General features: G+C 38.4%; 1 long non-coding RNA gene across 1 annotated transcript; it reads right to left on the minus strand.

Annotated features, from left to right (window-relative positions):
- Positions 1 to 6,205: 6,205 nt before the first annotated feature.
- On the minus strand, positions 6,206 to 13,210 carry LOC113023464 (uncharacterized). The gene is made up of 2 exons (XR_003272580.2): positions 13,095 to 13,210; positions 6,206 to 6,592 (listed from the first exon to the last, which is right to left on the minus strand). It is a non-coding gene; the product is annotated as an uncharacterized LOC113023464 (long non-coding RNA).
- Between the last annotated feature and the right edge of the window lie 4,152 nt (positions 13,211 to 17,362).

Below are 17,362 nucleotides of genomic sequence, written 5' to 3' on the forward strand. Positions count from 1 at the left end.
TGTAGGAAATCTAAATCTCCCATATATTTACAAAATGTTTCATTTCACTGCACCTCTTTTCACACCAATGAGAAGGTGTAATCAGTGCCTGATGCCCCACTTTAGAAACTGCACACAACAAGCAATATGTTGCATAATTTAACAAATTTCCTTACAGTCGCAGCTACAAATTCAAAGTGGAACGTAAGCATATAAAGTTTGGTGGGGAGAAAAAAAAATGTGGAGAAAAGATGTGGCATGCACCGTGTCAAAGCAATAAACGGTTTAGTAATAAATAGTTTTGTCCAGATTGATTTCTCCTGTGCTGTCTTTTTACAGACGTATGTTACCACCTGGAAAAACCAAGCTGATGAGACACACTGACAGAGAGAGGGCAGTAATCTCACACTTCACACTCCCACAAATGCAAAGGAGGGAAAGTCATGGAAAAAAGGAGGGAAGATGGGGACCGAGAAAGGTGGGGAGAGCAATGATTCTCTTGGGAAGGGAGGGTGTTTGGGTGAAAAGCAACAGCATATGTATTGTTGGAGGCCCTGACTCGCCACCCTGGAGAGCTTGCTGTTCCCACGGTTTGCTCAACAAACAAACGCACCCCTCCACCCCAAAACACACACACACACACACACACACACACACACACACACACACACACACACACACACACACACACACACACACACACCACCATGCTCTTGCACGCAGTGGTGATGTCATTAATTACCATCAAAATGAGCATGACAGCAAGCAAGTGTGCGTGCGTCCGCCATCGAGGCTTTGTGCATGTTTGTGTGTACGTGTGTCTGTGTGTGTGTGTGGTGAATGTGTGTGTGTGAGGTAGAGCGAGGGAGATGTTGGGAATGAGGAAGAAAGAGACCATTGTCCATTCTGAAATAAAGAAATCTCCACTGAAGCATTGTAAATGGAAAAGGCAGAAAAATGGACCAAATTCTGGGATCTTTGAGCGAGAGCCGGGCTGTCACATCTCGTCAGAGCCTCACAAAACCTGATGTGCATACATTGCCCTGCCTGGATACAGAGACACACTGTGGCCCTGTGCTTGTGTGCTTTCCTGATGAAATTCAAGCCTTTTCCCTCCCAGCCTCACGGGGATCTTGTTTTATGAACATTGTTTGTTTCGCACGTGCTTGTTGTTTGTATTTTCCACAAACAAGCAAAATTAACAGGTTTTAAAGCACAACTGTAGATTTTACAGTAATTTTACTGCATAATGCCACGTTACGTTCTCACTGGACGAATTTTGCATGAAACCAGCTAATTAGAAAAACCAGTCAGCTTCAGCTTAAAGAACATTTTTCCCCCAAATGGTTCAGTATCTTATTTTTTCACCATATTTGACATCTTTGCAACAATATATGATGAAATATAAGATAAATATGCTTTGGTTGAACATACTCAAATTTGTTATTGCACTCAGGCAACACGTAATTTTCCCATCTTAAAAATTTTGTCTTATTTGTTGTCACAGTTGTCTCTCTCTCTGTCTGTGTGTGTGTGTGTCCATGTGTGTCTTTTTAGTATCTTTGTTTTTTGTATTTCGCATTAAAATGATTAATAAACTTGAACTTGACACACAGTTTACAGCCTAAGTTAGCAGGACTTTCAGGAATTACTTCCCTATAGCCAGTTTTACTTATTATGAAACAATGTAATTACATTGAGTCTACAGCCATGTTCAAAGCTATGTATGACTGAGTGGTGCGTTGAGCCCAATATTGTCACTAACATCCATATTTTTAACCAGGTTAATGATAATCACTGAAAATATAAATCTTCTATAATAATATAAAGTTAGTTTAACAAGCCCAAGATGTGTGTGTGTGTCAGTGTTTTTGGCACTACATGCATCATTGTGTGGACCTTCGTTAGAGATCATTTGGTTTTTTGGTGCAGTGGGCCTCACTAAGCTTTGGCTGTGCAGTGAACCAAACCAGGGACTGAGATTACTATTGAATGTGTGGCCATAAATGCACGGGATTCCACCTCATCAAAGTTTGCACAGATAATTGCTACTATTTGATCTCCACTATCTGAAAAGACACCGTGTTAATTAGAGGCTTTGATTGAGACGGGAAGAGAAGAGAAACAAATGTGTGCTTTGTTGTCCTGTAGAAATCTCTCCTCTCAGGGGTTTATGTATCTGCAGAGCTGGAAGGCTTTTGTCGCCAAAAACTTTGATGAGGTCCTTGTTTCAGGACCGGTCCCATCCCTGTCTTTGGGAAAACATCCAACTGCCAACTCATCAAGCATCCCGGAGAGCTAAAACAATGCCCAGCATTGAAGACTTGAGATTGGCAGTTTGAAATCCTTTGCTCTGATCTGTAATACGCCTTTAAACTAATGGAAGCATAGTTATGTCCCCGAGATACATCTTGTTGTTTTCAAAACAGTTGTGACAAAATCACTTTATTTTAAAAAAACAAAACCAGTCACAGAGAGTTTTTATTTATTCTTCTTTGACTTGAACCTGATGTAGAACACCGAGTTTAGTTAATGGGAAACAACCAGTCTGTTTGCTAAATGCATCCATTGAACAAAATCATTGGAGCCTAAGGCAGTACCCAGAATCATGTGATCACTTATTAGAGACTCTTAAGTGGTGCTTGTAAAGCTGAGAGCTTTCTGAACTGTAACTGAAACAAGTTTGATGGGTTTTTTTTAACCAATAAGGATGTTTCTATTTTCTTTGATTAACAGTCATGACAGTCATAGCACCAAAAATGTTGGCTCCTCATCCGGTTGATCACTTTAATAAGACCTCCCTGCAGTCTGAAAATGAACTCTATTCAGGGGAAAAAAACAAAGACAAAAAAAATCTCCTCACTCTTTGTCAAATAACAGTTGAAGATGGTTAATCCACATAAATGGCAGCACCTTCATCATCAGCACAATAGTACACCGTTTTCTTTGAAAGCCTTGTTGTCAAGCATTTTATGTTTCATTTCTTTAGTTTCTAATGATGTAAAATGGCCTAAAAAAAAACTTGAACCACATATATTTTTAACACTCCATTAAAAAAATCATCCACACCAGGTATGAATCATGTAGGTTGTACACTATCCCACCCTGTAAACACAGGCATGCACTTAATTCCTGGATTACAATAATAAAAATAATTTTTTTTAAAAAGAGATCAATATTTAGCCCTCTTCTTGCTGTTATTACTGGAAACAGAATAACTCTTTGTTTGCTGGAAACCTGATTCAATAAGTCAGCCTGAGTAGCGCAGATGCTTCTATATACGATTTATAATAGGAGAAGAGCTTACAATTAAAATTGTGTTCAGATTAAAATAAATCTTTCTGTGTGTTTGTTTCTGATTTGTCTTTGTGTTTCGATCGCGCTCTGCTTATAAAGTATCAATTCTCACCATATACTGGATTAATAAATATATTAACACAGCACATGAAAGTAACTCTTGGTTAACAAGCCAAGTCATTTAATTTTTTTTTAAATAAATATTTATCAGTGAATGCATTCGGGCTGATTTCTATAAGGAGCGAAAGTTTGGAGCTGTCCATGCCAGCAGCTGAAGAGATAAACTTCAATTTTAAACAACTAAAACTGTATAAGCTTATATAAAATGTATGTTGCATAAATGTGTGCATTTCATCGCTTAAAGAACTGCAACAGAATAAAGGGAAATCATGAACTCTGGACCCCTACAGTGAGGCCATCGCTCTGCTTTACTGTGGTTGACTTGGTGGGTGTTCTCTCTGAGTGATGAACTTTATGGTGAATCTTCATGCGACTGGTCTCTCACACCATGAAGGCGCAAGTGGTGTGCTGAGTATTAAAACAATGTGAATTATTTAAGCCCTTTGGGAGTTTTTGGACTGGTGTCTTTGACAGTGCTCTTTTACTGCCTGTCAGAATCAGTGCCATACGGAGACATAGACATGACAAGGCCCAGCGGCTTACTAAAACACCTTATGTTGGTTCTTTCTTTCAACATGGAGACTAGCTGAGAGAGGATGCAGAATCACCGTCCACATTTGTATTCAACTATTAAGAATAAGCACAGGAAATGTGCACAGGAACTTTGTTATGAGCATAATCATCGAGGTGTTCTCTCTGACAGTGAGGACAGCCAGGATCAGTCAGGGCAGGTTTACTGATTCCTCTGTGAAGCACTTCGTGTTTGGTCTTAAAAGACACTATGAAAAAATTTTACTTACTTAATTACTTTGAGAGATTTTAGTTTTCTGTTGATAATCACAGTGACAACACTATATGTATCATGATGTCATTGCATAACTGTAGACCTCCACCACACAGTTTAGTTAGTTTAAACTAGCATCAAGAGTTAGGTTTGATCGTGTATGTATATTTGTTCCCACAAGACAAAAATTCAGGCCACTGAGGATATTACACTTTAAGTGAGATAAATGAATAGTCAGACTCTTTCATCACCCTGTTCATCAGCTATGTGGTGCGATTTCCCTCTTCTATTAAAATCAAAAGACTGAACAACAATAGAAAATACTTTTTCTAATTATTTGACGCTAAGGCTTATTTAGCTACTAATAGGGAACTTGTAGTACCACAGCAGCTCCTTAAATTTGCCGCTGAGTATCACTGATGAGGCCAGAAGCAGAGAATGCCTAAAACAAACTGTAGAGGGGCTTCAGCAAAACAGCCAGAGGCTTAAGATATATTAAATTACCATGATTGGGACTTAAAGCATGGTTAAAGCCCGTTTGAGAGGCTGGGGAGCCTCAAAGCAGTCCCATTCATTGCTGGGGAGTTGGGTCAATAGGTTGGGGAACTTCACAGGACCAGATTTTATTCTTATGCAAACGAGGGGAACAAGACCTAAAGTTCACTGAGTTGGAAGATATAAATGACTGGACAATCATCTGCAGCCCTCCACAGACACAAGCTGGGACCACAGCTGTGTGAGGAAGTACAACTACATCTGAGTTCACTTTAAACATCTCTCTTCCTGTGAAAATGCTGATAAACTACTGGAAAGAGTGAAAGTGTCACCTATCACCCAGACTTTAGTTTAAAATCTGTGTAATGGATGGAAATGTCATAATAAATATAATAAAATGTTTGCTTTCTTCTTGATAGCAAGGTATGAAAGTTAATTTCTCAGCTTTAGTGATATGATTTCCAGTGTCTTCTAACAAAAACAAACCATGTCCATCTATCTACATGTGCCAACTACTAGAATATCTAAGCAGAATGAATGTATGAATGAATGAACACACACTGAGTGCCATGAGAGGGAACACCTGCAGCCTGCTCCTCATCCTCACGTCAGCTGGGTCTCACACACGCATTACTCACGCATACAGTGCAGCATAAATGTACTGTTACTCTGTGCACAACATGAAAGGAGGAGAACTGAAGGCAGTGCTGTCTGCATTTAAAATGAGGTGTGTTTAAACTTAAGAGTCGGGCATTGCAGGACTTACAAATAAAGAAGTGGACTGCAAATGTGTACAGCGTGGATGTTCCCATTCAGTGGTATCAGGTGGACACCGATGCTTGCTTTCTTTCTTTCTTCCAAGAGGAATGACGCAAACTTCACCAACCATGAAGTCGTGTCGTGGATCGAGGAAGGCGCACGTGTCCGACGGGTTGTGTCGGGTCAAGTTGTGTCCCAGGAGAGTAAAGGGTCACGACCCGCTTTCCAGCAGCAGACAAGTTCTCGGGAACTGGGGTCGGGTTGATCTCCAGAAAAGCAGCAACTAGAGGAAGGGCAACATGCTGAAGTCTGCCTTACGCTGTCATCAACAGCTGGATCGAATTACATTTATTTGACCTGTTTTACTTTACGATCGAATCAACAGCAGGGGCAGGAAGCTAATTTTAAGCTTGTCGTAGAGTATATATCATGCCATCTTTGTTTCAAATTTGTCATAATTCACCTGTTTAAAAAAAATAAAATAAAATAAAATAAAATAAAATAAAATAAATAATCGTCTTTCATTCTTCACCCTCCAAGCGTGGAGCGCTCGTTGCAGTCTGCCTCTGTCCAAGGTGCTGACCGAAACGGCCTTTGTGAAGATTTTGGCTCAGTTTGGCTCAGATTTTAGTAATAATGACAGAGCCATCTCATTTCTGTTTTTTTAAATTACATTTTTATTAAATAAATAGGTTTCAGTCACTTTGCTGAGATACAGTTTAAAAGGGTTACTCCAAAAAGATGCATTAATACACTGTCGACGTACAGAAATTTTACATTACACGTTTATTGGGTTAATTTATGAGTAAGTCATTAAAATGACGAAATACAAAGACCTGAATACAATATGATTGTAGTAATAACTTTCAGGGACAAATTTACATTTAAATAAATAAACAAAAAAATAAAAATTATACACATTTTAGCTTATTTTCTAAAATAAGAAAAAGCACGAATCTTCTGCAAAGAGTGTGAGAACATTTTTGTTTTGTTCGCAGAGCAATTTTATTTGTAATCTGCTTGAAGTGAGATCTGTTTGCACAGCTCTGCTCGCATGTGGGGATAGAAAACTTTGAGTCCAGTAGCGGAGACGGGATTCCTCACAGTGACCCCTGATCCTCCACAGCTTGATGACTCTGGTACCATTTTGGTCCTCATCTGAGGGGAAAAAACAGAAAGAAAAAAAAGAGGACAAACGTTTAATATACAAAAAATAAATTGAATATTTTTAAAAAACCGCTCTATGATTTTTTTTTTGTGAACTGCTCTAAACATTTACTTTATTCTTTAACTGGTTGCATCATCTCAGCATATTGGTAACTCCTTTCAAATGAAGTTCAGGCGCGGGCTCGGTGTAGGATCAGACTGAATTCAGCCCTGTGGCCATGCTGCTGCCAGATTCACCAAATTATATATAAAGAGGCTCCTGGACAATTTAATCCCACTGGGAGACATGGTAAAGTCCTTTCTCTGCCAATTTTCACCCTCTCTCTTATTCAAACCTCCTCTTTCTTCCTGCAGCCCCACAATGCAGGATTGTGCTCTTTTTTTATGTTCTCTTATATCTTTTCTCTGTATGGCTGCCACCCCCAAACCCCTCAGACAGCATGCAGTTTATGCAAATGATCAGCCTTTCATGCTCAAAGTTGAATGAGACCTCAACAAAATCTCTCCCTTGTTCTCCCACACACACAGACACACACACACACTGCATGACTGAGTGTAAAAATACGCTCAAGTATCATCTTCAATTTTTGCATTTGATTTACCATTTTTTAAAATCTGAAATTCCTTTCTTGATCCCACAGTACACCTGTGTCGTGGGGCAGGCATCTCTCTAAGTGTGGGTAGTATTTTAAAGGAGTATTTTAAATATTGGATGGATGAATTGATGGGTAACAGAGTTAGGATTTGGTTGGGGAGAAAAAGTGGAAGAAGGTTGAGAGGGGTGTGCAGGGAGTGTGTGATGAATGATGAATGTGAAATTCTCAGTGTTCCCAGGGTCTGGGTGGTGTTTGAAAGGCTAGAGGGGGCGGCTGGAGGCTGGAAGGGGGGTGATTGTGCCCAGCTGTTGAGGGGGGTATCCTGAGTCTCTCTCTTCCTCTCCCTCTCTCTCTGTCTCTGACAGGCTGTCTTTTTCACCAGCACATACCCAGGCCATCCAGCCTGCTGCCATAACAACGCCACAGCCTCTGTGTCATAGTAATGCCATGCAGTCAACGCAGAGCATGGGAGCAGGGAGAAGGAGGGAGTCCAGGAGAGGAATGAGAGGAGTGAATGAAGAGTCCAGACGTTCCTACCCCTGTGAACTTGAACTTGACTGACAGCCAAATGACGACTGGCGGGAAGAGAATGCAAAATCCACTCCTGAGAGATTTTGTCCTTTGATATGGTCAAATTACATACTGTGTATGCATTTTAACTCACAAATAGATAAATGTTTAATTGGGAGGAAGACAGGGTTTTCATTTTTGTAATGATTATAATATGATTGGTGCATAAATTACATATGAATTGGTCATTTGCAATTATAGTACTACACGTTGGCCTCTTATAAAATAAAATAAAATAAATAAAATAATGTACATGTTAGAATAAAATAGGGACTCGTGCCTATAAATGAATCCCTGTTACAGTTACATTAATAATAGAGATCTAATATTGGGAGAAAAAATAACACATTATTTATTTAAAACATTGCCTTTTTCTTCCCTATATTACTACATGTATGAATATGGACATTTAATTATTTAGTTAACATAACAAGCTGAAAAACACATTTTGATTCTGCTAATTATAAAGCTGCGTGCATGTCAGAGATCAGGATCTTCTATGAGGAGCTGCAGCTCTCTAACCTTTTCAGTCTTTTGCTCCCTTAGAGTCAGCGCGGGGTTGATTGCTTGCCTACAGCTGATAAACGACGACTGGTCCACATCAGGGGTCTTAGCTGCTCAGACCCACTCGACCATGGGAAAAAGGCGAGCTGTGAAAGGTCCCCTGTCGCTGTTACAAAGCCAAGAACAAGCCATAGCAGGATAATCGTGTTTATCCCCAGATTAAGACTGGATCGCAGCTGCGGTATCCTTGTGGGAGGAATGGGGGCTGCAGAGATGTAAAAAGGACAATGTCCTGCCTTCAGGAGACCTCATCATCATCCTTACTATACACAGGTACTACACAGGTACTGAGGTATGAGACTTTGACTCATTCGGATCAGGCTCATTCCCCTATTAAAAAAAGTTCTACTGTGTAAAACTTTGCTCTGGTGAGAGCAAAACACAAATGAAGGTTTCTCTAATGTGAGCCATGAGAATGAAAGCTTCACTCTCACTGCTATCCTTCACTACTCTTCACTTCTCAAGCAAGCACAGCTCACCCAGACAGAGCTAACCAGAGTCTAATCTGTGCGTTGTTTTCGAGTATTGAATTTGACACATGGCAACATAAACTGATCATCAAAGCCCTCAAAGACAAACTAAATGGGCCAGCTCAGACTGTCTTTCCAGTTGTCCAGTATGTTTCTCTCATTTGTATCTCTGTGTCGTCTTCGTTTGCTGTTTTGCTGCCAGTTTATACATTTCTGCAATGAATCGTTGCAATCTTTCCGTTACTGCTAAGATTTTGGGTTTTTGCTGGGATATTTGTAGTGTGTCATGTGCTGCTTGTTAAGACATGTTAGGCAAGATTTTTCTTAATCGTTCTTTGGAAAATTAAGACTCATGACACATGACCACATTCACAATTCAGTTTGTGATTCGCAATAGTTCAGGCGTAAGACAGTGCATTAATTATATGCTCACAGCATGAAAGTCAGTGTCAGACATAAAGAGGCAGGAAGACAAAAGGACAACTTCTACCAGAGACACTGTTATGGCTGCTGTGCTAATGCAAGCATCTGCCACTGTCTAGTCTTGACTGTTGTTCCCACCACAGGGTTTACTGCAGCAGCCTCTCAAATATACAATGTTGGGAGGGGGACAAAAAAAAAGAAGTGGTGGACCTTTGTGAAATACTCCTTTCACAAAGCAGCCATTGTGGAGAGAAGGCAGGATCAGAATTATAATGTGGAGCCTGGTCACTGTTTACCAACAGGCCAACAGGTCTCCATGCAGACTGCACTGTGTTTGTATGTACATGTGCACGGGTGCACATTAAAGCCTTTTGTGTTTATCCATTATACCCCTGAGGGCAGTCAAACAGCACTTTTCCAATAAAATACATTTCAGGAATGACTTTTTTATACGAGAAATATTTTTGAATTCACTATACAGTTATTGTGCAGAATGGCAGCAGGTAAATAATCAAAGATGCAGTCACAATTCCTTGCCCTTCCAGATGTTTAGCTGTTTTCTGGACCCAAAGCACATTAAACCCAGCGTAACCTTACTGTATGAATTTAAAATTTAAACAAAGATCCAGACATAGAAATTAGAGAGCTGAATGCTTCTTGAAAAGCTGATAATGAGGATTTAAAGTGTGTGCTGTGTGTTGCTAGTCACGCAGTATTCCAGTGTGTCAGCATTTATAATTACCCAGCTTTGCCCTCACCCCCAACCCTTCCAGTTGAATGTCTAATTACAACATGTAATAAAGGGACAGTTCCCCTTTTACTTGTTCAAGCCACAGCCTCTGGCTATTAAAACCAGTATTTTGGCATGACAGAGAAAAAAAAACTATAGAAAAAACTAAGAAGCACATGGAGGACTGCCAGCCAGCAAGAATCTGAAAGACAATTTTTTAAATCTAAAATAATCTAAAATAGCATTTTCTCAGCATCTAGGCACAATAAAAATTTAGCTGAACTTTTATCTAATCTAATTATTATTATTGTTATTATTATTATTATTATTTACTACAACTTCAAAAATATTTAGGACAATAAAACAATCTTTATATTAAATGTAAGCATAAAATTATATTAACGTGTTCAGAATCGCTCTGTCTTTGCATTGCTGGGTGGAGCTCGTAGGTGGTGCTGTGCCTTTAAATGGGCCTACTCGCTTTTACACCCAGTTTTGATGCAATTATGTTAATATGCAGAGCTTGTCTGCGTCCTATTCATTATCTGCTAGAAATGCGTGATTGTTTTCTTTATATTACAGTCAGGGTCTTCATGCATGCCGTGATCCAGCTGTAAGGTGGGTTATTGGGTGCACGGTTTATTCTCCTTTAAAAAAAATAAATAAAAGGAAAATATATTTTCTAAGTACTACATAAAAAAAAATCTAATTGCCAAGACTGATTTCCTTTTTTCATAGTCTAACTATTAAATCTTATGTAGGTCACCGGACGCAGTTCAGCCCACTGACAGACCTCGACTTAAACCTGGGCCTAACGTTAATCTCTTTCCGTTCATCAGCATCACGGCAGGAAACGGAAGGCTGGAGGAAGCATTTAAACATGTTTGAATACAGCGAGTTAGAAGAAGGAAGGTTTAAAAATAAAAAGGTTTAAAGGTGGAGGAAAAAACGAAACGTGTATGTCGAAAAAGGATGTAAGTGTAAATGCATATTAACCCTTCAGCTGTATCCTTTTTTTTTTTTTTAAATAAAAGGGGGCAAAGGTTAATTTAAAAACTTGATTCCTTTACAAATAATCATTCTTTTTGAAATAACAAAAACGTAAATCAGTGTTTCGTTTTCCAGGTCACAACTGCATGTTTTTGTCTTTTACACCAAAAATAATTAAACAAGCAAACAAAAAAAAAAAAACCCATAATAATTAATGCATCCGTTATTAATGGTCTAAAGGAGTTTTACCAAAACAAGACGTTTGCCATACCTGGCGTTTTGGTTTCTAATTTTCTACTTGCAGATGTCATTAAGCAGCTGATCTCTATTTGAATTTAAAATGATTACTATTGAGCTAAAAAAAAAAAAAAAAGAAAAAAAAAAGAGGAAATATAAGCTAACATTCTGCATTTTTACTTTCATTTAAAAAATATTATTTATAGTTTACTTGTATTTTTTTTGTATTTTAAGTGAATGATTTGTTTTTAAAGGAGGCCTAACAAATAAACTCAATACTGAAAAAAAGGAAATTACAAATAAATTTTATATATTTCATTTCAAACTTTTTTTGCTGACTAGCTTTTATGGGAAAAGAATTAGGCATAAACAGGTAACAGGTAGTCACTCTAAACTGCTTCAATAACCTTAAAATGTCAAAAGTTTAGAAAATGTTGCACACAATAACACGGTGCTGTTACTTACATTAAGGTTTTAGCTTTTGAGAAGCATTTTTCTCCTTTGTGCTTTGCTTCGGTAAACTTGGGACAATTGTAGGAATTTTTACTTGTTTTACTTGTTTCACCACCTGCAGAGTCACAGAGATGCAGGTTCCCTCTCAGCTTTAATATAATCAAATGTCATGAGGTTTTTTTTCAGCCACTGACTCAATGACTTTCTCCCGCTCTGTTCAATTACAGCAGCAGTTAGAAGTGCAGTGACTCACAGAACGACCTTCAAAAGGCCACAGAAACGTGACCTCAGTGATTTGCTACATCTCTGTTAAGTGAGAGCACACCGGAGGTGACAGTTAAGACAGGAAGGCGTAAAGACGGCAGTGATTTGTATCTGACGGACGGCTGATGATGGACCACATTAATGCGGCTATACTTTCTGCTACACATCCATTTTAAACGCAGCATTGAACCTCCGTCTAGATGACTCCCAAAATACAAACATCCCCACGTACTTAAATTTGAGAAGGAGGCCTCTCATTTAGAAGACAATGAAATCCCTTTATTATAACCGTGCTTTTAAAAATATAACCTTTTGACACAAATACATGGGTGCTAATCCTTGGAAAGACATAAGCTAACACTTGTGATTTCTCTCCTGGATCTTAACTGTTCTGACCAATTTAAGGAATCTGGGAATTTATTGTTGGTTTATACTGTGATAAGTAAAATACACAGTCTGCTGAACAGAGTCAAGGCAAAATAATATCAATTTTCTAATTTTTAAAGCTAAACTGCATTCAGCTTTAAAAATGAAAACATTTAAATGTAATAGCATTTTTTTCAAGACAAAAAGCACGACTTGTATCTCAACAGTCTCATTATGCTTACTTAAGGTTTCAATCACAGTAACATAAACATTAACATGAGGTAAAAATAGTGTTTTAAATTTGACAACATGAGGCCAAATTCTTCTGTTATACAAAGAAATGTCATCAGTGTGTTTCTAAAGGAAGTCTGTGGTAGGAAAAATCATTCATTCATGTACAACAAAGGCCCCTTGTAAATTCTTTCTACTTTCAGAAATATTTAAGTGACCCCGTGAGCTTATTATTCCCGGATCACTTCATTAAAGCAACCTTCAGAAAAGTTCAGTGTTAGAATTTATTAGAACAAATGCTTTAATTTCTGGGATTCTGTGTATTTGATCATGAGGCTGATAACTGTTGTGGACAGGTGCAGCAAAAACACCTTATTTTGAAAAAAGCTTTTTCAGTTTACTGATAAAATATTTACCCAACATTTTCACAACCATTTTCTAAAACCTAAGACAATGTGTTCATTGTGCCAGTCTTTTTCTCACAAATAGGAAGGAAGAGGCACTTTTGATTGAAGAATAGTCAATAAGTAAAACCTTACTGTATGCATTTTCATAAAGAATCTGTGTATTATTAAACCTAATACACACACATAACCTACCTGAAAAGACAACATGTCCTCCTTTTGGAGTTTTTCTTTCTTTTCTTCTTCTTTTTTTCTTAATCTCATAAACAAGAGGCTGAGGATTTGGAGGTCATTCCTACTTTCGGTTATCTAGCTTTATGATGCATGATTATCACTCATACAGCTAGATAACCAAAGACAGGAACAGGCTCCGTCATTAGCAACAACAGCAAAAGGTAAGTCCGAGGCTTTCTGGGAACAAAGAAAATGATTTGGTATTTATGCAAGTTTAGCTTCAGGTTTCAACACCATCGAATGATGATTTCTGTTTTTGTTTTTAATGTTTTTAAATCAGATATGTCAATCCCAAATCTCCATAACTTCCCCAAAACTAATTAAACCATTTTAATATCTCACCGGTCTGTCAGTCACCGAGATGATACTCCAATTCTAGAGCCTAAGCACCAAAATACACATGAAAAATAGATGTGGGGTGACAAACTGCACAGTAGCTGTTCCTGTTGTGCTTTAAGGTGCAACTTCACAGCTGTGTAGCCTGTGTGACTGTTTGTGGATTCTGTGCTCCTTCTCACACTTTGCAAACAAACCCAGATCATCAGAATTCATCAAACTCCACTGCTTTAACGTTTCATTAAAGCCCATCTTCCACAGCAACACCTTAGGAATCTATCAAACATGTATGCTAGACATTATTATTATTATTATTATTAGTAGTAGTAGTAGTAGTAGTAGTATCTGCCTTTCGGTTATTTTTACAGCTATATATGATGAGTATTGTTATTATAGGTATTCTAATGGTGCCACTACATCTTTGGTCACAATGCAAGAGCACCCTGTCATATATTTATATCTATTTCAAAATTATTTTGTTAAATATTTGACTCAAATCAACCTCGTGATGACCTCACGTTTTTCCCCTGTACGTCTGACGTCAATATTTTTAATTGGGAAATAGATGCACCGACAAGACGTGCGTCATTTTCTAACGCACACAAATATTAACACTTGTATATATGTGTATATAATTTAAAATATTAAAAAGGCAATAGCAGGTTTCATTGTGTGTTTTTTTTTTTTTTTTTGGGGGGGGGGGGGGGGGTTCATAAATTAAAAATATATATATCACTGTATGAGTCAAATTGCCTTCAGTGGCCTGGACGGTGTGTGAAAGGCTTCTGGCCTGCATAAACACTGCTTCTCTGTCACAACTAATGTTTTGCCCTTGTTATATGAGTTAAGGCACAGGTAACTGGGTTACTCATGTACCATTTTAATGTTGTTCTCTTGCAAACTAGTTATAGAAGCCAGCACACATCGTTATCTATTGGTCATGGGTTTGACGGTGAACTTGAGCATGTCACGTTAAATAAACGCCGACAATATAACCATAAATGTGTCAAATGTCAAGTCTGCGCCCTCAGATCGAGGCGCATTTGTTGAAGGTGGAATGATCTGTGGAAACTAGTCAAGCCTACCCTAACCACAATACTCACTTCTTGAGATGCCTCCTGCGTTCGTGGAGACCAAAACATCCACATGTGGCAAAGAGGGGCGGCCAGCGTCGCATCATCCGGGCTCCAGATGTTTAGAACATGGAAATGAGTTTCTGTACAGCCTCGCTTCGACAAACAGGTGAGCGCGTGGATCAGATCGATAAATCCCACGCCATCTGCCGAGCCTGCGCAGACGGCTGTGGATGAGACATCCTCGTCGTGCCGTGTGCTTGTATCCGAGATCAGGACGTTCCCGGGTCAGTGCCGTGATCTCCGTGGGACCGACAGAGGAGCGACACGCTTTTCATCAACAGCGTCCAAAAGCGCGCATCATCAGTCCGCGGTCCTGAAGCTGCGACGTGTCCCCTGACAGACACTTCAGTGCTCTCATCTCGCCTCCTCTCTTTTTTTCTCAATACTTCCTCCTCCTTTTGCTGACGTCACGCGGACAGCAAGTTGCCGATAACCAATCGCAAACTCTCTCTCTGTGCGTGTGCGTGTTTTTGGAGAACTCACGAAGACATCACGTCGCCGTTGCGCTCTTTTAACTGTGGAAGTGGAAACCGAACCAGCAAAACAAAACTTAAAAAAGAAGAAAAAGAAGCAGAGAGCACGTTGTTGCTGGCTAAAGTAAAAAAAAAAAAAGAGTAGTTACAATGTTTTGTTATTATTATTACATAAGTTTAGTTTTCTTATCTCGTTCAGCTTGTTGTAGCCATATCGCTCCTGGGTGGTGTCGGTGTTGTTAGTCATCTATTATTGTTATTTTTTTTAAAGATGTGTTAGTAAAACAGGAAATCATCTGTGACACGTTTGAAGCCGGTGTTGGCACATGCTTTTCTTTTTTCTTTTCCCTATATTATCAACGGCTCCCCACTAATTAAAACCATCATACAGATCTAGTCAGTTTCTGACTTTAACGCCACCCAGCGGTAGCAAAATCAACTACAACGCTGTGGCAGACAAGCAATACCCCACGTCCATCATGTGATCTCTTACTCTCTTACTTACTTTTACTTACTTTTCCGCTGCTTTTCAAAGGTGGGAAAAGGAAACACGTATTGTTTTCTTATCGCATCACAAAAATACAAAAATGTAACGCAAACTCATTCGGACCAACTCACATTTTCAGCTGAATATTTTTATTTATTTACTTATTTTTATGAGAAGAGGACACAAAATCCCCCCCAGCTTTTCCTCAGATACACACCTTTTTGCTAATGGTGTCCTGAAACAAGGCTATTTATTATTTATTTATTTTTTCATATATAATATAGTTATTTTCAAGCCACCACTTGCCCCTTCTCTATCATGCCTGTTTTTGAAATTAGAATGAGTAAGAATCTGATGTTTGATTAAATATTTGAATTTTAATTATTAATAATTAGATGTAGATCAGATTTTCCATCAGATTTTCCATTGGGGTCTTTTCCATTGATTGATTACTTGTTCCTTTTGGACTTGCGAAAGTCAGCAACACAACACAACACAAACACATACATGCTAATGTGTTTTTTCTTTTTGCTCTCTCTCAGAAGTCAATGACTTTACGAAGAACCAGTTTCTGAGCCCAGAGGGGAAAACAGTCCACAGAGATGAGACTTGAAAAAGTACAGAGATGTTCAGTCCACATTTCAGATTTGAGGTTATACTGCCTTCTAGTGTCCATCCAAACTCTCATGTCCCAGATAGTCTCCATTATCTTTCATGTGTTCCTCTGTATCTAACAGAAGAGAGAAAAAGATTGTGTTCATTAAAAAGTGTAGAGAAAGAGAGAAATGGGAGAATATTGTGAATGACAATATGTAACCACTGCCCTAAAGTGTGGTACCTTTTCTCTTACAGGTGGGATTTGGCACCTGAAGACACAGATCTTCAGACTTTTGTATTTAAGAATAATTTTTCATTGTGAACAGATGTGCACTTTTAGGCTGTGTATAATAATAATAATAATGCAGTGTAATGCATCTTTGAAAACCATGAAGCAAAGTTTTACCTGGAATCTGGCTTCTTTGTCCTCAGCAAATTATGCTAATTAAAACATAAAATGATTTTTCTTCTCTTATCAACATCAGCTTTGCTAAGATTCATCCAATAATTTAACATTCAGAACATGCAAACGTCACTCCAAAATGATTGTTTTACAAGTCCTTAAAGTACAGCTACACATATTCAATGTAATTTAGTTTAATTGCTAAAAATTCATTTAAAAAAGCCCCATCAGCGTGCTTTATACTGCAAGGTCGAGATTTACAAGATTAGAGATAAATCTCAAACAATTAGACAATCCAGTATCTGCGAGCAGCGAATGCATTTTAAATTCATTCCTGGATTCAACACAGAAGTGAAGCTGATATACAACAAATATGTTGCAGGAGTGTTTAGAACAAATGGGATCAGTGACATTCAAGCCTAGAAGTTAAAAATACACAAACAAGTTTTTCTGCTTTACTGGTGATGGGACGTTTCTAATTTTAGGTATGCTGCACAGATGAAAGAATGTAGTTCTACTTTTTTGTTTAATGCACACCTTGAAGGACATGCTCTGGTCAAAAATGACTAAGATTCTTCATAATGCTACTGGAGAGCAGATACTGCATCTAAGTAAGACATGTTTCTGAGATTTCTAGGTCAAAACACAAAAACCTCAGCTTTATCAGAATTTAGAAGTAAAAAATCACACATCACTGTATTTCCTAAGGGAAGCATCTATAATATAAAAAGCATGAGTCCCAGAACACAACTCTGTGGAACTCCATGACTTGTGCTGCAAACATTTTTCTTTAATCG

This window comes from Astatotilapia calliptera, chromosome 1 (assembly GCF_964374335.1).
Source record: "Astatotilapia calliptera chromosome 1, fAstCal68.1, whole genome shotgun sequence".
Lineage (NCBI taxonomy): Eukaryota > Metazoa > Chordata > Actinopteri > Cichliformes > Cichlidae > Astatotilapia > Astatotilapia calliptera.